Raw genomic sequence first — 23,573 nt, forward strand, 5'->3', positions numbered from 1 at the left:
TGAAGAGAATGTGATACAATCACTCATTCTATACCACATTTCTGGTTGCTTAAATTTTTCAGGGTGAAGATTGGCGATCAAATTCTTGCAAGCCACGTGCGGAAAAGATTTCTCAGAGAGTATCCCTTTTTCTTCAATTGTAGTTATAACAAACTTGTTCCCAGATAGTAAGAGGGACATTTTTCTTTGGCGGTTCATGCTAGAATTACCCATTATACTGATCTCAAGATTACTACTCTACAAAGGTCTGCAGCATCTTCACAAACTGGTGGCCAAGGACGGAACTTACTGCTATCACTCAAACCTATGTGTTAGTTGAAGAAGAGAGAGGTGTCCTCTGCTCCTAAAAGTGGTAACCTGGTTTTACCTGTAAGAACTACCCCCAAGAAATTACTGATCATTTTCCTAAAGGCTCTTTGACTTGTTGCTTTTTTCCTTTTGTATTATACCTTTTTGCAGAACCCACTTGTCCAAATAATTAAAAAAAAAAAAAAGAAGTGCCCGTTATAGTCCTCTGAAGAAATGGTGGAGCAGAATAATCCAGTGATCAATCTGTTTGCGTAGCAGGGGTGGTGTGCTCGCAGGGCGCACAGCGTTATCGCTGGCCTTACCTGTAAACCCCATCTCACATGGGCGCATCTTAGGCAGCCTTATGAATTATTTATGTGACACGAAACCTCAATTTATAAAATAGATGGCATCCCTTTCCATAGGAAAATATGTCTGGGGAACACACAGCTTAAACTTCTAGATCTGAAGCCAGATACTTGCTTTCCTCTTTAAGTCACCACAAAAGAGGAAATCCGTAGAGCATCTGAGGGCTGTGAGGAAAGCCAAAATGCCACCGACTATTTTGTGTGGTTTGTACTGTCACTGGAGTGTGGACACTTCTTGGCATTGGTTTCTTCTGTTTAAACCTATGGGCAATTCCACTGTTGAAGTACTGAATGTGCCTATCCAAATCATTACAAATACAATGTAATTTCACAGCTCGTCTTTGATCACAAATTTCATATACTCTCTGGATTATATTTTTGTAAATTCTAGAGATCTCTATCCAAATAAATACACATGCCTGAAATATCATATCATATCATATAATAATGCCATGTCATGTTACATTATGCCACACCATTCCTTTTCATACCATGTCATATCTCTCCCTTATTTTTTACTCGGTGTTTGCTGAGGTTTCAACCATGTCCGGGGCTCGCTTGCCCACATTCAACTGAGAAAACACATCTTGATCTCCCCTGTCCCCCACAAAGCTACAAGTGTAGCACAAAATCGTAGCATAAAAGCAGATCTTCATCACTATTTGAGCTGCCATTTTCCTGTCCCCAAAGCATGTGATGCCTACACCGAAATTCTCAAGGAGGAAAAAGGGTAATTGAATATTTCAGTTAGATTAAAATCACATCTTCCAAGGTTCTCCCAATTAAGTTGGTCCTAACATATCTGAAGGGCTAGAGACCTAGAAACCATTACTGTAATGATTTAGAGTAGACATGGCATGGGGTTTTGGTTTTTTGGTTTCTCCTCCTCCTCTTCCTCCTCCTCCTCCTCCTTCCTCCCCTTCCTCTTCCTCTTCCTTCTCCTACTCCTCCTCCTGTTCCTCCTGTTCCTCCTGTTCCTCCTCTTCTTCCTCTTCTAATTGGAGGAGACTCTTTAAATAAATGTTATACATTTCTATATTCTTGTCTTGGGCTTACAATATTTTTCCTAAAATTCATAATTTGTAATTGATTAAACAATACTTTCTCTTGTCATTTTTTAAATACTTCTTTTAAGAAAGGGAAAAGAGCTCTTAGCGACAGAGAGATCTCTAAGGTCTGCCCTGCAGAGGACAGAAGACAGTGTGGACTTCCCCAGCCTCTGAATAAAGTGTTTTAACAACAACAACAACAACAACAACAACAACAACAACAACAACAACAACAGAGAGAAAGAAAGAGAGAAAGAAAGAAAGAAAGAAAGAAAGAAAGAAAGAAAGAAAGAAAAATGTTTATTTTGGCTCATACTTTGGTGGGGGGTGGGTGGGTTCTAGTCCATAGTAAGTTGGAGCTGTTAATTTGGACATGTGATGAGGGAGTTACATCACAGTATAAACGTGACAAATCTGAATCTGCCAAAACCACTTACCTAATGGCTAGGGAGCAAAAGAAATTTAAAAAAATTATGTTCTTAACTTTGTGTACTGTATAATTGCTCAGTAATTTAAGATCACTTTTTCTTGCCCCATTAAAATGTTAAAAAACAAACAAATCTCACTGAACTGTTTTCCCTGAGCTGTTTATACAAAGTTAATAATCTATGAATAATATGTAAGGGAAGTTAACACTGAAATAGAAAACACACATTATTTTGACAAATTACCCTGAGGATCTGATAAAGCTTAACTAATTATTTATATACAGTGAAGAGCAGTTGGTAAACACATACCAAGGCCTGCTGAACAAGGCTGGATTTGGTACCAACTCATCACCCACTTTCTAGGAATGACCAATAAGACTAACATTTGATTAAATAATCAATGTAATTTTTAAAAAAGAAAGCAAAGGACATTAATGTAGCATTGGTCTGCTGCATAATTTCCTGTAGGTTGGGATCTCTCATTTTCATAGCAAAGTCAACTTACCTAAGATACTTCAGCTTTCAAAGAAGGATAAGACATTGATTTAGGTAATTTAAAACAATTCCATCTGAACATTCTCTTTTATCCAGGAGAAAGCTGAGGTTCTGGAATTTTAGCTGACTTGTGTAAGGTGACAGGAGTCATCTCTTTGACCTCAGGTTTACAGGCCAGGACAATAGTTCTCAATCTATGTATTGTGACCCCTTTGTGAGGGAATCAAAGACCCTTTCACAGGGTTGCCTAAGACCATCAGAAAACACGGATATTTATACTACAATTCATAACAGTAGCAAAATTATAGCTATGAAGTAGCAATGAAAATAATTTTATGGTTCAGCATAACATGAGGAACTGTATAAAAGGGTCACGGCATTAGGAAGGTTGAGAACCACTGGGCTGAGATACTTTTTACCCAATCATGTTCCAAGTAGCTTGCAGCTCATAGAAGTGGAGGTTTTTGATGGGGGCTAGCAGTGACCCAAACACACTGTAGAGCTTTCTATTAGAAAACAACTAAATAACACCCCCCCACGCTGATTTATAGAGTTCGTGTCTAGATTAAGTACATGTGAGATCTATAAGCTTTTGACTGATGTTATATGCTGAAATCCTTGGGTTCACTTGTATTTATAAAACATCAACCTTTCTGAGAATTTATTTTTAAAAAGCCACTTTTATTAAGAAAAGTTAGAAGAATATTTTATGCCCCATCTCTCTTATTTAGAGAAGAAAATTTCCCTTTAGGGAAAAGTATTTTCATTGAATTTCCTCACATAAACATTTTGTGTGTGTAGTTATTTTTAATAACTCTTCCCACATTACCGGATAGGTGCTGTCTAGCATTCACATGGTATTTATGATGGCTGATATATAAGATGACTGGGGATTATACTCAATAGTGGGTGTGCCTCTGAGTATGCGTCTAAAAGAGACAAATATTTGAATTGTTGGGCTAAGAAAAGCAGGATCAATCACACATATGGCTTGGCACTGTCTGATCTACTGGGAGTCAAGACAGGATCAAATGGCAGAGGACAGGTGAATTTGGTCTCTGTTGGAATTGATCATTCATTTTCTCTTGCTCTGTGGACATCAAGACAAGAAGTAAGAAAGACTGAAGTGAGATTATTCAACTTGATTTATACCCACGTTAAGACATTTATAAACCATTAATAGTTATGTTTGAAACTAGGTCTCATGTAGCCTAGGATAGCCTTGAACTTTTGAGTCTCTAATTTCTATCTGTCAAGTGCTGGGATGACAGATATGTGCCCCAATGCTAAGTTAAGCAACTCATCTACTCTAAGAGAGAGCATCAACCCCTTCTAAGGGCCCTAACTCTGCAACCAAACTACCTTCAGGTAGATCCCAGCTCTTTGCAGTTCCACCCCTCTCAATATCATCACACTGAGGGTGAAAATTGCAGGACATGAACTTTTAGAGGGACACTCTTGGAGCATGTGTTTACTGGTAGAGACTGGTATGGTTCTCTTTCTTGAATGGATATAGAAACAAATGTTTGTTAAAGCTACTCTCAATACTGGTAAATATATTTTATAAATTCCTCCCTATGTATATTTCATAGTTTTTAAGAAGGAGAGAACAAAATTACATACTCAGTTATATTCCTTTATGCTCACAGACAGGTGACAAGAAGAATATGCCTGTCGCTAACTTTAGTTGTCAATCTGACACAGCCAAGAACTTTCTGAAAAAGTCTCAACTGGGGTGCATCCTCAATTAGATTGGCCTGTAGGAAAGCTAATTGAGCAAGTCAAGTGAACTAGCCAGTAGGGATTCCTCTAGCCTTTCTGCTTCAGCTTCTTACCTGCTGGAGTTCCTGTACTGACATCCCTCATCAACAGATAGTAACTCTCTTCACCAAGTTGCTTTATCACAGCGACAGAAAGCAAACAACCATTTTGATCACACTGGCCTTTCAAAAAGTCAGCTCAGTAACCCAGGCTCTCTTTAGTGCACATTGGTATAAAGGAAAGAATTTGGAAACTTTTCATAGCTAAATTAAGTTTTCATATTATATCATCATTATTTTACTTGGAGTGGTGCTAAATTTCAATTGCATTCTTTTTTCTTTAAAGTATATAAAGGTAGGTTTATTGGGAAGACACTCTTGGGTAAGTTCACTGGTCCCAAGGAAGGATACCAGGGAAGTCTCCATGAGAAGGAAGGCAGAGGGAAGGGGGAAGAGAAACACACACACACACACACACACACACACACACACACACACACACACACAGAGAGAGAGAGAGAGAGAGAGAGAGAGAGAGAGAGAGAGAGAGAGAATATAGAGAGGAGGAAGTCAATTGCATTCTTACATAAAGCTAGATTCCAAAATACATTCTAGGGCTGGGTTGATGAGTTCATGGCTAGCCTCATCAGAGAACATATGCACAGATAAATCCTCCCTTATGCTGTGTAACCATGAGGCCTAGAGTCTAGGTTCCAAGAATCTGTGTGTGGTAGTTTCAATATGCTTAGCCCATGGGAAGTGGCGTTATTAGTAGATATGGTTTTCTTGGAATAGGCATGGCTTTGTTGGAGGAAGTGTGTCACTGTGTGATTGGGCTTTGATGTCTTTTAGACTCAAGCTCCACCCAGAGCATAAGAGGCCCTTCTGGCTGCTTGTGGAATACAGTCCCTTCTGGCTACCTTTGGATCAAGAAGAGAACTCTCAATTCCTTCCTCAGCACCATGTCTGCCCAGACACTGCCATGTTTCCCGCTATGATGATAATGGATTAACCCCTTTGAAATGTTGTTCTTTATCAGAGTTGTCATGGTCATGATGTCTTTTCACAGCAGTGAAACCCAAAGGCACTGTAAATGTCAGGTGGGCATGGCAGGGTACCTGTCACTTTAGTGCTTAGAAGGAGAGACAGGAGATCTTGGAGAAAGCTGGCTGGCCAGACTAGCCCTGTTGCTGAGCTCTGGAATGAATTGAGAGACCCTGCTTCAATGAATACCTCAGGTGGAGAATGGTTGAGAAAGGCTCCCAGTATCAATCTAGCCAAATATCTGTGCCCATGCATAAAACATGCATGTATACTACACACACACACACACACACACACACACACACGTAAATGATAAATATACATGTAAAAGATAAAGATATACTGGCCACATGATCAAACTTTACAACCTTGATTAGCAAATGACTGACAAGAGAGAGTATTCTTATATCTACTCATTTTGAGATTTATATTTTAGTTATTAGAATCATATAGGATTAGCCATTCTCTTTTCCAGGAAAGCCCTTAATCACTATCACTCTGGTAACCTGATGTAGACTATTGTCAAAACCCACTCTTAACCATTCTTTTTCTAAGAAATGAGGCACACTGGCTTTTATATCTTGTGCCTTGGCTTTTCCTGGACGGACTCTTCCTTGTTCTTCTCAGAGAGGTAGTTAAAGCGATAATCAGCAGTAATCCTCTTAAACATTTTAACAAACTTGTGGTTAGAAAAAAGGAGAGAGATTGCATATTTCTAAGTTCCTCTCTCAGCCTACAGGCTCAGGAATATGAATTAGGCGTGCTGATATAAATGTTGAATCTTTAATATTTCACACCAAAAGAAGTGCCTCCAGGTAGCTTTCTGCATACTGCTGTGATCTTGGGTAATGAATTAATCATGCTCGTCCTTAGCATAGAATGTGAAGGTGGAATTCATACTGAAGAGCATGCATCAGATAAGAGCTCACTTCTGCTCCTGAAAATGGTTTCAACTACTACATTAGAGTCCCTAGAACTGACTAATCTCCACAGATTGCATCTAAAATTAATATAGGCCCCAAATCCCCAGTCTCAGAACAGAGCCAGATAAAAATCCCAAAGCAGAGTGCCAGAAGAGCTTCCTAAGAGAAGCGTACCCTGGGATCCAGTAATATTAATTCGGTAAATAGGAATTTATCCCACTTACCCTTGTCCTGGGGCCTTTCTGATTGGCAGTCCATTTATAGCTGTGGCAGAGTGCAATCTTTGTGCAGGAATTCGGCTCCTTAACTAAAGATTGGGTGTTCATATGTACATTAGTGTTCCCTGTGTCATTTTTGCATTCCTGGGTTACACATAATTAATATTGAAGTTGATTGGAAATGTTAATGTCCTTAATGGTTATAATAAGCAATGACTGACTCACTGGACAGTATAACTCCCTATCTATCACATAGTAGGGTCATTCCTTACTTGATCTATTGTATATGTTTTGCTATCCATACAGCCAATAAATACCTAGAATCCTTATTGTTTAATAGACGTAATCACTTCTTATAAGTGATGCTTTGTAGCCTAGGGTAAGTAGTACTGACTCTTGATTACAAATGCACATGACTGTACCTAGGAGGTTGACCAGATCTCTAGTCTCACATGCATGGTTATAGAACAGGCTGGAGGTGACTGTACAAAGTCAGTAAAGAAGAATCTTCTGAGAGGGGAGAATACTTCAACAATGTGTCTTATATCAATATATCCACCATTATTTCCATCTGTCCATCCAGTCACCCACCCATTTAAAATAAATGTGTTGAAAATTATTAATGTCTCAGATACTTGTTAATGCAGATTAGAAAAAGGGACTCAGTATGGATTTTGCCATTCACTGGATTCATAGAAAGAAGATACAGGGTAGGAAGGAGCAGTGGAGATGAGTTATAGCATCACTGAAAGGCCCATGATGAATTCATTCACCTAGTTCATAAGTAGTAGTTTTGATTTTGAAGGATAGTTTACTTAATTGCCTGTATATCTGTATCTATCTATGAATTTATGTATCTATGAATCTATATAACTAGTCTATCTATCTATCTATCTATCTATCTATCTATCTATCTATCTATCTAGTTTTAGTTACTGTTCTATTGCCATGACCAAGGCAACTTATAAAAGAAAGCATTTACTTGGGAGCTTGCTTATAGTTTCAGAAGATGAGTCTAAGACCATCATGGCAGGGAACATGGCAGCAGGCAGGCAGGTGGGTGAGCAGGCATTGTGTAGAAAAGTAGCTAAGAGCTAGATAGATCCTCATCAGAAGGCAGAACTCAGAGAGGGAGGAAAGGGAAACAGAGAGAGAGAGAGAGAGAGAGAGAGAGAGAGAGAGAGAGAGAGAGAGAGAGGAGAGAGACCTGGTTGCTTGGGCTTTTGAAACCTTAAAGCTCAATCCCAGAAACACATCTCCTTCAACAAAGCCATGCCTCCTAATATTTCCTAAACAGCCCACTAACTGGGAGCCAAACACTCAAATGAGCCTATGAAGTTCATTCAGCAATTTTCATTCAATCAATCAGATATCTTACTTCTGAATATCAGCTTTTTTTTTTAGAAACCATCAGCCCATCTTTTATCATTCTGAGTAGCATGGAAGTTTTTCTAATGAGATGCATAAAATGTAGTGTGAGAAGTTATTTATAAATTTCTAACACACAAGGTCAGGTGACCTAAGTCCTATTGGGAAGCTATGAAGCACTCTGAGAATTTGGACAGAGAGACAAGAGACTGCTTTGATTTGAGGAGCATCAGAAAGTCAAGTGTCTAGAGAGGAGTTTTTTTCAAAGGGTTTTACAGATCATGTTGGATTTCAAGGGACAAGAGCATATAAGAGCTCAAAGGAATGAATGCAGATGTTACTTGTTTAAAAACCAAAGCTGATGTCAAGCTCCATTCAGCAGGAAAGTGAGAAGTTACAGGCTGAAGACATCATTTCTGTGTCCAGTGGGGTGGGTAAGACAGAGATGTTGTGTAACTGTTTACTGTAAGTGAAGTCGTGTTTATCCAAGATAGATCACTGCCTATAGTCCCAAGACTTGGCTCTATTCAAGTCTAGCCAATATATTCAGTAGACTTGCTTATAGGAGCATAGCCGATGGATTATTTATAAGAGCATAGGTAACACAAAGATGTCATTGGAGCTCCCCCACAGCCCTTGCTCGGATAAGGACTCAGATAAGCTGCATGTTTGGATCTCTACATAACTTATGCACAGTGTGTCTGGCAGGATAGTCTCCCTTCAGTAGCAAGTTACTGCTTATGTAAGGAGAGGCCATCTGTCAGTTTTAGAACTTTCCAGAATCTTGTAAGTCCTGCTTATACCCCAATTCTTTCTAAGCTTGCTTCAGGAGGATATCACTAGGCAACAGAGGCAGAGGCAGACTAAGGTTTACCATCATAAGGGGAAATAGAAATGATTTGTCTTAGGTGTGTTAGGTCATAAGGTTGGGGCTAGAGCCTGGAGGAAAAAGTCTAGCCAGTAGCTCTCCAGCCCTTTCAGTATATTTAGTCCTTACTACTTGAGACAGCTGCCATGGAAAGTGTGCACATGACGCTGTAGGAAGGAGATCAAGAAGAAAAGTGAGAACAGGGGACATATGGGATGTCCACATTTAGGAGCAGAAAGGAAGAAGAAGGGAAAAAAAAGAGTATGGAGAATTGGAGTGGGTGCAAGCCAAGGAAGAGGATACATTAAAAGTGGCGAGAAGATTGTTTGTTTAAAAAAAATAAAGTGACTCAAACTTCTAATTCACACCAGTTGTTCAGATGCATCCCATATGAACTAGAGACTTTAAATACTAAAAGAAGCTACAGATGAATATTTGACTGACATTTGACAGAAAGAGAACTTTCCAAGAATAAACGCATGCATCTTGTCAGAATTTGCTAGAGAAATAGCACTGATACCAAGACTATAAACATCCTAAGGATAGTCCATACAATGATATGCATACTGCTCAACATAGGCCTAGCACATGTACAAGCACTCATACACATACACATGGCCATAACTGTATACTTAACTGATAGAAGATACATGTGTATGGAATTGGTGCACACGACCACAGAGACAAGCAAGCCCTGATATCTACAGGCTGAGCTTGCAACTGGAGACCCGCCCTTTGGATCCAAGTGTAGTTTAGCAAGAAGGATTTTTCTGGGGAGAGCTGACATTTTGTTTCGTGTCATCCTTCAACTGATTGGATACAGCCTATTCACATTAGAAAAGCAATCTCCTTTATTCAGTGTACTAATGTCTTAATCTCACCCATTTGTCCCTTCATTAGAGAAGGAACAAAAATCCCAGCCCCACTATGGCACAGTCAAGCTTATACATAACCCTTACATAATGTAAGTAGACATATATAAATTGAAAATGCATGTATCTAGACAGTATTTTGCCAAGATCAGACAGACAAATCTGAGTTTCCACAGTTCATGTCCCATTTCTACCCTGGTCTTCCGAGGGCTAAGCCACAAGCCTGATCCTCAGGCTATAGTCACCTAACCAATCACTGCAGCAAACCTGAAACCATCACCAAAGTGGTACATATCTGTAATCCCAGCACGTAGAGCCTAAGGCAGGAGGATTACTATAAGTCTTCAGGTCAGCCTGGGCTACATATGAGACCCTGGTTCAGAAAAACAAATCAAAACAAACAAACAAACAAAAACAACCAAACAAACAAAACCATACAAGCCAACAAATGTCAGGAGAGAGACACTCGTTTAATGCCCAAGTCATACGCACATAATTGAAGACATCAGATGAGTAGAAACCATGAGGCTTATGGCTTCCCAGACTATGGAGGAAAAGCATCGCTATCCATGGATCTGGATTTGTTAAAGTGATGATCTTCAGGTAAGATGATTTGCCTGTGAGCTCCAAGTACAAAGTTGGAGGTGTGTCTGGAAGACTCAGGCAGATGTGAGAAACAGAAGTGTCTTTTGGTGAATTGCCCCTGAGATAGCAGGAAGAAAGAGCCCTGGCAAGTTCTAGTTCCCCAAACTTGGAAGGACGAGGCTGCTCAGGCTAATATTTCATTGCTCCAAGGGTGGCCCCATCAAGTTAAAACTAGTGGTACCATTGGCCAGGCATAGGTCCCTATGTTGTATGTCTGGGACTTGTACGTTATGTTTTGAAACTGAATGAAGAGCCTGCTGGTGTGTGTGTGTGTGTGTGTGTGTGTGTGTGTGTGTGTGTGTGTGTGTGTGTGTGTGGTTATGTCTCAGAAGAGGCTGACAGAAGATGGAAACCTCATTCCCAGGAGAGTAAGACAGAGAGTGGCCAAACCACACTTCAAAGATAACTTGGGTTTGGAGTGGAGGAGAGTAGATGGGGAGTTTGCTACAGAGCCCAGTGGTTATAGGGATCTATATCACTCTTTCCATATGCCCACCACGTTTCTGGAGCTCTTTGCTGTTTGACCTATACAGCTCCAACTGGAATGATGTCAAAGTCAGCTTTGGGAACAAGAGAGACAAAAGTCTTATATCAAAATGCCAAGCATTATTTAAAAGAACCGTCTAAGCCAATTGACTAAATTAATAAAAACAAAAAAAAAAAAAAAACAAAAACAAGGCCTAAGACTCTCCCTATCTTCCTATCCAACAGGCAAGAGGCTATAGGGTGGGACAGTGAAATTACAGGTGGACACACCACCTTATATGTACACATGGAAGTGTTGTGGGGTGTGAATTCATAATGCCAAGACATCTCCATATATTAAGAACATTAACAATCCAGTAATGGTCAAAAGGAATGTACCAGAGAAGAAGCAAAGGTTTAATGGTCTTCTCAGGAGAGTAATGCTAGGATTACAGAAGATGATCAGTTAAAAACAAAACCAAGACGACCAGTCATTTCATACTTAAGAATTATGAATGGCTGAGGAGCAGGAAAACACCTTAATAAAGCCAGACACTGAAAAACATAGTAGTAGTTAGCACCGCTTTTAATCTACTAAGAGGGGAAATGTTGGCGTGGTTTTTAGAGAATCAGTTCAGCAACTCATTCAGGAATATCAACACGTTCATCGCTTCTTATCGGCTCATTCATTTCTAGGAGACCATCCCAAAGATTCTCAGAAATGGGGACACATGTAACAATTAGTCAGCATGCTCACAACATGTGCAAATGCTTGAGAGTGTGAAGCCTTCCCCAAGCTCACAGACAGATATGCGTGTACCTGTCCCATTTTCAACACTGCCCACACGACTCCCTTAATATTCTACGTCAGCCTCTGGAGATAGATTTTCTTCAGACAACTGGAATATGTCTTGCCGTAGCTTAAACCTGTCTTTGATCTCATGGGGGCACGATGACTAACTTTGTAAAATTCCTTCCTTAAGTGAAAAACTCGTATTTGTTTATTTACTTGGGTCCAACTTTTTCCTTTCTTCCTTCAGGAACTCTTACTTCTGGGACTAAAGCTGTTTTCTGCTGTGCATCTCAGGACCAACACTCGGTTTCCTGTCTGGCCGTTGGCGCGCTAGCTTGCCTGCCACAGAGAGACGAGCCACAACTGTGCACAACTGCAGTTTTGTGTGAGGCTCTACGCACGTCTGTGGGCGTAGAAAGGAGTGCACAGCAGTCTGGTGGAGACACAGGTAGAGAGAAGGGATGAGTTGCACTTGCTGTGGGCTGCTCTAACAGAAGACCTCAGAGGAGGTGGATTGAAGGGCCGCCATCCATTCCACACAGTTCAGGCACCAGTATGTTAGAAGGCAGGACAGGAGAGGCTGATGTCCCCTGTAAAAGTCCTTTAGAAGGACTAAATTTTATTATTCTATCCTCTCTCTCTCTCTCTCTCTCTCTCTCTCTCTCTCTCTCTCTCTCTCTCTCTCTCTCTCTCTCTCTCTCTCTTTTGAGAAGGTTTTCACATAGTGCGAGCTTCAAACTCGCTTTGTAACCAAGGATGACTGTGAAGTTTTGATCCTGCCACCGGTCTAGGTTATACAGTGCTGTAGGCCAAACCCAGGAACTCAGGACTTGGTACACGATAGGCAAGCACTCTTCCAACTATGCTACATCCCCAGTCTCTGGCCCTGTCTCTCAGTACTGTCCCAGGGCAACCCCTGGACATCAGAGTTTTCACATTTCAACCGCGGTGGACAGAGTAAAGCAGGTTTTGAGAGATGAGTAGGGTTTTCCCGAGAGTAGAAGGGTCATCGTAAGCTGGGAGGACGAGGATGTGGAAACATGGCTGAAGTACAGAGAAGAATCTGGAGAGCAGATATTGAGGAAGCGAAAAGCGGTTGCACATGATTGTAGGTAGAATCCAGAAAAGCTTCGGCCGAGAACGAAAGAGCGCTTGGTGGCCAGATCACAAAGGGCTAGGGAGGAGCTTCAGTTTTTAACCTGTAAACAGTCAGGAGTCAGTGAATATGGTAAGTGTTCAGATGTTCAGACTTTAGAATTAACCCTAAATACAGAAATTTTGTGGATTACAGCTTGCACGGGTCCAATTAGAGGCATGGGCACCAGGTTTAATGAATGGTGGACCCAAAAAGCATAGAAGGATTGCTCTTGCAATCAGAGAGGAAAGGGGTGGGGAGGAGCCGGGCCCAGGAGATGTGTCCAATCAGCTCCTTAGAAGCATTTATTAATGAATGGCTCTCACAGCAGTCTTTAGGTAGGTCTACATTGAAAAACACAGCAAAGGTTTTCTTTAATTTTTCCACTTTAAGTAATAGGTAAATGACTGCCCCAGTTAGGCTTGAGGAAAAGAGAACAAAAGAGGGGGAACCTTGAGGTCAGGAAGACTTCCCCTCACTCCCCCTCTGTGCTCTGCAATAGGCCTCCTTTCCCTTCTGAATCGCCACGGGCAAAGGGAGCTGCTTTTGAGAGAGATGGAGGATGGAGGAGTTTCCAGCAGACATCATTATAGCAAGGGAGAGAGAAAAATACATTATCACTATTATTATTTTTCTACTCTGCAGCTGCGCATGCCTAGGTATTGACTAAAGAGAGGAGGGCTGTTTTTTCCTCACAGACTGTAGCTTCCTGATTACCTAACCCAAATGCTTGCTATTTTAGAGACAGAGCAATAGGGGAGCCAGATCTTATCTGTGGCAAAGAATAAATTCTGACTCCAAACAGCCAAATGGAATCCAAAGTTGTCTCCTAGCTACTGATCTTAGTTGGCGTCTGAGAAATTCGGTAAATGACACTGATCCTCCTGAGCTGACCCCATGTCCTGTCCTCTTACACAGAACATCAAAGGCTTTGAGTACACAGGGGAGAAGGGGAAGGCCCAACCCTAAGCTGCAGTTCTAGTTTTAAAAAAGATTTTTGATTAAAAAGCTAATAAAATTATATAAAATGAAGGATATAGAAAAACTGGGAAAAGCTACCCTAGAAATGACTTTATTTGTTGCTAACACACACACACACACACACACACACACACACACACACACACACACGAGACACACACATACAGAGGAACAGAAACATGCACACACAGACACAACACATAGACACATAGACATACACCCCTACTCAGAAACACACAAACATACACACAGAGAAACACACACAGACACACAAACATACACAGACAACACAGAGATACACAGACACATGCATACACAACACATACACAGACACTCAGACACACACAGACACAACACATGCACACACATATACAAACACACAATACATACACATAAACAGACATACAGACATAGCACAGACACACAGATACAACACATATACACAGACACAATAAGACACACAGACACACAGATATAAAACATACACTCATAAACAAACCACACACACACACACACACACACACACACACACACACACACACACCCAATAGGACTCTGGCTTTGGTTACTTTCCAAATAAAATGCTAGATAGATTTTATTAGTTCTTTTTTATTTTTCCCCTTTTGCTTTAGTTCTTGTTGTTCGGTAGATTTTGGAGTAGAGGAAAATGATAAAAGCTTTCTTCATAAGGGGTGCAGGGGAAAACGGGAGGAAAGAGCAGGATGATCCCACCCCTCCTAACTTGCTTGGATTAGGTAAGCACAGGGGATGAACCAATACCCAGTAAATTAGTTGTTTTAAGTAACTGATTGAAAAGGGAAGGGCTGAAGAATAGCAGGCGTAGCTTCTAACTGGAAGCATTTCAGAAACATCTCATAATGATGGCGACTGCTGGTTTAAAGGAGGGCTAGCCCAGTACTAGAATGAAAGTAAAATCTATCCCTAGAAGACCTTTGATCAGCCACCAACCCCTGACAGAGTCAGCCTGTGTGCAGAGACAGAAGCGCTCAGTCCCACATGGTGGAGAGAGCCTTACCACCACTCAATTAGACAAAAGGTGACACCCTGGGGTTTATAATTCTAGAGGAGCCCCGACTAATTTATGCACCTGCCAGTGTGTGCCAAGCCAAGTTAGAATCTCTTTTAACATTTTCATATACTTTCCTTCAAAAAGAGGTATTCATATTTATTAATGCCGGCTTGGTAATGCTATTCTCCTGCAGAGAAAAGGAAATGTGTTCATCTGAGCGTTTGTGCCTGCTTCCTCTACTTTCCTTCTTGTTTTAATTAACAATTGCTCAATGCCCCAAGGGCTGTCATTAATTAAAAGATTTTAAAAAATCCTCCAGGAATAAGTAGGGCTGGTGTTTTCTTCTTTAAAAAAAAAAAAGCAAAAACAAAAACAAACCAAAAACCAAAAACCAAAACAAAAAAACCCCAACCCCATCCCCCCCCCAAAAAAAAAACCAAAACCCAAAACCTGTGTGTGGTTTGGAGCTTGAATTTGCATGGGGTTTTCTTCCAGAAGATCCTTTTCTTGTGAGTAAATTCCTATCCAAGAGATTTGGGGGTAGATCTTATGCAAATGGGAATTTCCAATATAGGAAATAAAACTCTTTTGATGTTTTATTAATTCCTGCTTTCCCTAGAGTTTGGTGAGTGAGTTTTCACACCATGGGCACAAGGCTTTGGTCAGAAAGAATACAGACTTCTGTGGCTGTTGCAATTGGGAAAATGTGCAGGTTGGTCGTTTCCTTTTTTGTCATTGTTGAAGAAGTTTTAAAAAAGTCACCGATGGAGGCAGATTGAGGCAATAACGAGTCAGGAGAAGGGGCTTTAAGCAATTACGCTGTAACTTACACTAATTACTATCTTGACCACTGATGGATTTTTTTTTTCTGCCTCTAGTCTATGAAAAAACAGATTAAATAAGAGACCATAAAGGGACCAAAATGATTGCAAAGGTGGCTTAATGAAAAAAGAATAAAATGTTCTGCAGTTTTATGGAAGGTTATAAACCTTATGAAGTGAGCCATTTTCGGGGGATAAAATGCTGCTCGAAGAGCCACCCAAAACCTTCTCGGATGCAGGATGGCAGTGTTTCCACTTCCAAGGTCAACAGAAGACTTCCACAATAATTTATTGTGATTTAAATGCCTTAAAACTCTTTGGGTATGTGTGTGTGCATGCATATATTCAAGTGCAGGTGCATGTGTGTACCCATACATTGTATGTGCACATGTGTGTGTAGGTCAGAAGACAACTTTAGCTCTAGTTCTTTCTCAGGTGCCAAAAGGTTGAAAACGTTGAAACAGTGTTTTTGGTGGTTGGTTTTTTTTTTTTTTTTTTTGACCTGGAGCTCATGCTGAAAGCTGTGCTGGTTGACCAGTAAGCTCCAAGGATCCACGTGTCTCTACCACCTCACCTCTGGGATTATCAGTACACACTGCCTATCCGATGCCCACAGGAAATGCTTTACCAATGGTGCCATCTCTCCAATGCTCACAGGAAATGCTTTACCAATGGTGCCATCTCTCCTGCTTTCAAACACCATTGTTGCATTTTCTCAGCTTCACCACAACATGGGCCACAGGAAAGAATTAAAGAATAATTTGTCCTTCGTTTGAATCACAAAACCCAATATGTCCTTATTCAAGGTCCCTAGGTGAGAAATGCTTAACAAATGGGCGGGTCTTTTTTTCCAGTCCCCACTCCTTGCCTATTTCATTGCCAACAGCAAACACACACTCTTCAACATTTTTCCTAGTCAGTCTCCCACCAATTCAGCTTACCACACTCCTGTGTCCATTGTAGGAACACCCCACAGCTCTATACTGATGAAGTCCATGCATCACCTCATTCCACTTACTCAACTGCTCAAAGCGCTGGCTAACATGCTCACAAACCTATAATGGATAACCCAAAATACGAACAAATTACTAGCCTTGAGTAATTTTGAAATTCAAATTTGAAATTCAAATTTTCATCAAAATTGATGAAATTTTGAATACTTTTTTGTTCTTTAATTGAAAAATACAGCTAGCTGTGGTGGCCCATGCCTTTAGTCCCAACACTCAGGAAGCAGAGGCAGGTGGACCTCCGCCCAAGGCCAGTCTGGTTTATAAAGGGAATTCTAGGATAGCCTAGGCTACACAGAAACCCTGTCTCAAACAAAACAGAAACAAAAAGAGAAAAACTGCATTCAAAATATCTCTCTCTCTCTCTCTCTCTCTCTCTCTCTCTCTCTCTGACACACACACACACACACACACACACACACACACACACACATACATATTTCAGTACAAACATGATAGATTAAACACATGGAAAGGGTAACTGTTACCAGATCTTTTGCCCTTTTCAAATTTCCACATTATTTTTGTGTGTTTTGAAGTCACCGTTTAAGGTGACGATTATATTACCTTGGATTATATTTATTTTCCTACTTAGCTATAAACAAAAGATGTTTCCATGTTGCTATCCAGTCACCATGCTTGTAATATCAATGGAGAATGTGTGTTAAGGGAATAGACCAGTGTTTGCTTAACCATTTCTTTACAGTTGGATGTTCAGGTAGTTTCCGATACTGCAGTTATTATTAATGTACAGGAAAACTATGAGTAGTTCAAAGAACTATTGTCCATTCATTTCCCCAAAGGAGAGTTGTCAATCAGAGTTGACATTGCTGTGGCTGATATATCTAATAGGAAGTAACTTAAGGAAGAAAGGAAGGATTTGTTTTGGCTCATGGTTCCAGGGGATACAGTCTCTCCAGGGAGGGGGAAAGGCATGGTGACAGAAAAGTAATGGTCACACTACATCCACAGTAATGATGCAGAGAGGGGGTAATGCTGGTGCTATGACTATTTTATCCTTTTTATTCAGTCTGGGACCCTAGCCCAAGGGAAGAGATTATTCACTCTCAGGATAGGTCTTCCTATTTTAGTCAAATATTTCTGAAACCTCATAGACTTGGCCAGTAGTGTGTTTACATGGTGATTTTAAATCCAGTAATGTAATGAAGATGGGCCAGCACTAGGAGATCTATCCCAGCACTAGGAGACCAAGGCAGAAAGAGTATGGAAGAGACTAGCCTGGGTTATACAGTGAGATCTTGTCTCAAAGAAAATTTATAGATCAATGACACAAAATTGATAAGAACTTAGAAAAAATTACAAAGTACTAACCAGGATCAATAGTGGTATGGAAACATTGCAATCTGAAATAAATCTCATCATCTTCCTTTCAGAATCAACTGTCCCATTGAATCAAGAATCTAGGCTTAAAACTTTCCCTCTCATGCGGGGGTTGTAAGTCAGTGATAGAGCCTTTTGCTGGCATGTTTGAGGCCCCACATTTAATCCTGAAACTATAAGAAAACCATCCAAAACAAAAGATGTTTATAACTTCTTGGTTAGCAACTTGGCTTAGTAGGTAAGGTTGCTCTCTGCTGAGTCAGAGGACCCAGGCTCAATCCCTGGGATCCATAGGGGTGGCAGGAGAAAAGTGACTCCTATAAAGATGCTCTTTGATCTCCTTATGCACCGTGACTTGTATATTCCCCTAAGCCCCAATAAATTCAATGATAATGAATTTATAATGCACATCATCATCGCCATCCTCTCCACAAACTTCCCTTCTCTCGTAGTCCATAGTTGGCTCTTAAATCCTTAAACATTACAATTCGCCTGTTGTTCAGTACTTTTACTTGTATCTTCTAGAGGTACCTGAAATTGAACATGCCGTTCACTCAGCTCACCCAAGCCACCAGGTTAGCCTCCCCTCTGTATTAACAGAGTTGTTCTGAGTGGAACCAACACTGGCTTCTGGAGGGACGGAGACTTTCTAGATGAATCTCTTGCAGTCACTTCTCTGTTTTTCTTTAGTCATCTTCCTCTGGGTGATTTTACATGAGGTCTCTCCATTTCTTTCCTTTTCTTCTTCACTTCTTCCTCTCTCTACCATGGTGGTTTGTGTTTGAACGCAGATCTTTGAGGTGATGAAACCTTTCCCATGTTATAGCTATGGAGCAACAGGAACAGAAAAATTTGCTCTCCTAAGAGCAAAGCACAGTTCTGTGATTGGCAATGTTTTTATTGTCAATAGCATATCAGGGCCCAGCATTAGTGGCTCACCAAGAACTACACTACTTTAGCTTGTGAAAATTTGTTCCTGGATTTGTCTCCAACATGAGCTCTCAATTGCTGTTTTCTTTTCATTTTTCTCTGTGGTTTGTTGTAGAAGAGAATAGCACAGCGTTTGTTTCTTGTAGAGAGCCAAAGATTTAATTTATTATTTTAAAAGTTCTTCTGCTTTTTAGCTTCTTGTATATTTCAATAAATTCTTTAGCAGAAATTGACATCTTGTGGGAAAAACATCCCCAAGAATTCACTTGAAAAACTATTAGAACTCATACATGAGTTCAGTAACATTGTAAGGTGTAAGCTCAATATATGAAAATGAATTATACTTCTATGTGTAGTATAAACAATAGGGATGTGGAATTAAGAAGGCTATTTTTATCTCCAATAGCATAGAAAGAATTACCTGGAATGAACTTAATAAAGAAAGGGCACAGCAAATCCTCCAAGCTACAAGATGCTGTTGAAAGAAATTAAAGATCTAAATAAATGAGAACATACGTCACACTCATAGATTGAAAGACGAAAGACATCTATATTTTGAATTTCTCTTTTATGCATTTATTTATCAATATGTGACAGTTTTTAATATCTCAAACTTTTGCAGGGCATTTACGCTTACATGTTTGTCACAAGATCTAGTGATCAATGATAAAAATGAGACATAAAATTGTACACAGGGGTTGAGAAATGGTCTTATTAAAAAATATTGAAAAGGATTCTCTTTGCGTCTGCGATGATTCTGATCATGACAGTCCTGCCAGGCTGAAATGTAGTCTTTATTGTTCTTTTCCTTGTATGATTCTAAGTTAGGTTTGGCCACTGGGAAAAGCATATGTGAGATTTGACAGATACAGGGGAATATCAGCAAAGGTCCATGCAAATACAGGGCAGAACCCTGCAGCCTGCAGCTCAGCTATTCTGTCTTGATCTTACCTTACCCTGGTGGCATCTTCGACCCTATGCCTGGCACATGTTGTACCTTGAAGTGAAGTTTGCCAGCTTTAAATTCAGTTTACCCAGGGGATTAAGTTAGGGTTGGGAGGAACAACTAGGGGCATTTTCTAGTTTGTCTCCCAATCCATGTTTATCTTTGCACATTTCTCTTTGCCTTGTCCTACCCATCTTCTATCTAGTCTAGTTTTTCATCTCAAATGGGAGCCAGTCTACCTTCCACACAATCAGGTACCACCAGGCAGGGAGACAACAGTTTTCCACATGTGTTGTTACCAGTCTGACCAGTTAACTCAACAATCAATGTCTTGTTGTTGCTGACTATAGAAACTCTCACCTGTTAGAATCTCAGTCATATGCCATAGGCTAAGCTTACATTTCTCTAAGCCCATCATTTTTTTTTTTTGGGTTCTTTTTTTCGGAGCTGGGGACCGAACCCAGGGCCTTGCGCTTCCTAGGTAAGCGCTCTACCACTGAGCTAAATCCCCAGCCCCCCATCATTATATATATATATATACATAGATGACATTTTCTACCTCGGCAGCCCAGGAACTAACCTTATTTGGTAAAATCATGGCCAATGATGTATGAGCCACAAAGGCAATGTGTCTGTCCGACTTCCATTCATGTCTATGCTTCTCATTCTCCCCCTTTAGGTAACTCAAGCTCATCGTATGATCATTTTGTGCCAAGGACTACATAGGGTAGGTTGTATTACATTTGATATCATTAGAAATTGTAGAAAGTAGGCTACTTTTGCTGAATGCTACAGAAATAAAAACAGAATATTTCAAAGATGGCCAAGTTTTTTTTTCTTGTTTATAGTTTACTGGAGATGAGTTTACACCTTACATACAAGTTTGCAGTATGTATCATGTTATAATGTATCTGTTAGCATTGTGTATCATACGCACTATATTCACTACTTTAGATAAAGGTCAGGGAGCTCCTTCAGACAGTTGAACAAAGGGATGTGTGTTTTATAAGACCTACCATAGAAACAGCAAAATGAACGAGAACGCACGTAGGCCCTAGTCTCAAAGCTGCACAATATGGAAGCAAAGGGTTGGAGATGAGAAATTCAGGAAAATATTCATGTATGAGCTGGCCGAGGAAGAGGAAAGAAGTCACAGTTCTAATCTTCAAGGCTACGGAATGCATTCTGAATGTCTTCAAGAAGTCGTGCGTAGTCGGCCTTGATCTTTGCCTTGCCGTCTTCCACTGGATCCTTGAATTTCATGGAGGGAAGTTTATAGAGAATGTCTCTCATGTGCTCACGGATAATGGACCATGTGATCTTATTGTCACTCTGGGTGGTGGTCTGCACAGCACAGCGGGCCACATCACAGAAAGAAATCATGTTCGACAGCCTCCCCACTGTCTTACAGAATGGACAGAACCTGGCATAAGGAGTGTACCCACTTCGTTGTAGGAAGTCAACTTTAATAAGTTTTGCTACCTCCAGAGTGATTTTATCTGTCTCTGCTAAAGACACATTTCCCACGAGCTGCACAATTTCTGCCAGATCCTCTTCTTCCTGCCGAATCTCCTTAGCTTTGGTCCTCAGAGGAACACACTCTGTGAAGTGTTTGTCATAGTACTCGTCCAAGGCACGCATGGACTTGCTGTAGCTGATGAGCCAATTGACAGATGGGAAGTACTTGCCTTGAGCTAACTTTTTATCCAAGCCCCAGAACAATACCCGGAATAGCAGATGTGACTGGATCAGAAAAATCACCACAAGGTAGACAACCTGCTCCTACAATGCCGAAACTCCCTTCTCTCTCAGGGTTTCTGAGACATCTCACTCTGCCTCCTTGCTCATAGAAAGAAGCCAGCTGGGCATCAAGGTATGCTGGGTATCCACTAACTGCAGGCATTTAGGCTAAGTGACCAGAGATTTCTCTGAGGGCCTCAGTCAGCCACCATACTGACATAGTAGCCCATGCTACGGAAATATTCTGATAGTATAATTCCAGTGTAAATGGAGGCTTCTCTTGCAGCCACAGGCATATTGGAGGTATTGGCTACCAGTGCTGTCCTCTTCGTGATTGACTCTACCATCAACTTCCGTAGTGAGCTCAGGGAAGTCCCGGAGAACTTCTGACATCTCATTTCCTCTTTCACCACATCCAACATGAATGACTACATCACTGTTGGACTATTTGGATAGAGAATGGGAAATCACAGTCTGTCCACAGCCAAAAGCACCCGGAATAGCAATAGTTCCTCCCTGAGCACAGGGGAAAAGGGCACCGCTGGCTCTCTGGCCAGTAAGCAAGGGATGATTGACTGGTACCTTTTCAGTGACAGGCCACTCTTGAACCATGCTGAACTTCTTCACACCTTCAAATTCAAGCTCCAGGATGACATGAGAGGCATCATAATTCCCAGATGGTGCGATGTAAGTCCAACTTCTTCTGTTACATAGGGGTAACATGATTTTGTGTTTGATGATTGAATTCTCATTGATAGCCCCATAAATATCTCCACCAGTGATATGACTACCAACCCATAGGTTTTTGCTGGGTGTAAACTCCCATTTGATGTCTCTGCTAAGAGCAGACACATTTACTCCTCTGGGAATGTAGATACTTTGGGTCTGACTGCTGATATCCAACAGAGGTCTCTGAAAATGGCTCACATAATGCCAGGACTGAGCTCTACTGAGAGAGGTTCACCCGTGCGGAGTACAGGGTCTCCAACAGAGACACCGGAAGTTTCTTCATACACCTGAATGTTGGCCATGTCACTTTCCAATCGAATAGTCTCCAACCAGCTCACTGTGCCCCACTCTCACCAGCTCATACATAGCAACACCTACCATATCACAGTCTGTAACCACAGGAACAGAGACTCCATGCACATAACCAAACATGCTTTCCTTATCTTTATCACGGATTGTGGGTAGCTCAGAGAAATCCACTGTGTTAAATTTACCTGCCTGGGCCCAAAATGCAGAACCCAGAGCCTCTGTCACTGAGAGAGGGGGAGTCCTTAGCTGCAAGAGGTAGGTCTGATAGCCAAGTTTTGATGTTGCCTTTTGGTTAGTAGATTATGGCTTGGAAGCACATTTGAGCAACCACAACATGCTTGTTTGCAGAAAATCAGCATATTTATAAACCCACAACAGATAAAATTGCACAAAGAGCCAATATCAGTGACCAGTAAAGCAGTGAACTGGGCATTGGCCAGAGGTCACACAGACAGCAGAGAGTGCATCAATAGTTGAGATGCAGAATCAGAGTTGTTTAAGCAACATATTTCACTAGCATACACTTAAGCCCCATAGCCCTGCACCGGCTTATCACTTACCAACAGCCTATTAGGGTTTTGAATATATTCACCCATTTTGGGAGAACCGATAACTCAAAATATCAAGTAGTTCAGTTTACATTCACTCTACACTGGAGAAACTTCATTATTTCCATTAAAAGATTATAGCCTTCAATATAAAGGTTAAAAGAATCTTCACTAAATGTGTTATTATGTGTCTTATCCCTGCAATTTGATTGGCCTTTTCTGAGCCCAAAGATGAATTGAAGAAACAAAACACACGAGGACAGAGATGGACAGTGACGCCTTATAATGACAAAATCTTCAAGTTGGGAAGCCCCTTTGAAATATGTAATGGTACCGTGAACATTGACAAAGCACACACAAATGTAGAACAGGCAAGACAAAAGTGTCATTAGATGGAGCTCTGCATTTAGACTGTCCTAGGAAGTTACTGGATTTGGTGCCAGACTGAGAGGTTAAACAAGATGGATACAAA

At 40.8% G+C, this 23,573-nt stretch overlaps 1 pseudogene; it reads right to left on the reverse strand.

Moving 5' to 3' along the window:
- Nucleotides 1-22,676, reverse strand: part of LOC134484940 (V-type proton ATPase catalytic subunit A-like) — a 45,153-nt pseudogene extending 22,477 nt beyond the window's left edge.
- Between the last annotated feature and the right edge of the window lie 897 nt (nt 22,677-23,573).

Source organism: Rattus norvegicus, chromosome 1 (assembly GCF_036323735.1).
Source record: "Rattus norvegicus strain BN/NHsdMcwi chromosome 1, GRCr8, whole genome shotgun sequence".
Taxonomy (NCBI): domain Eukaryota; kingdom Metazoa; phylum Chordata; class Mammalia; order Rodentia; family Muridae; genus Rattus; species Rattus norvegicus.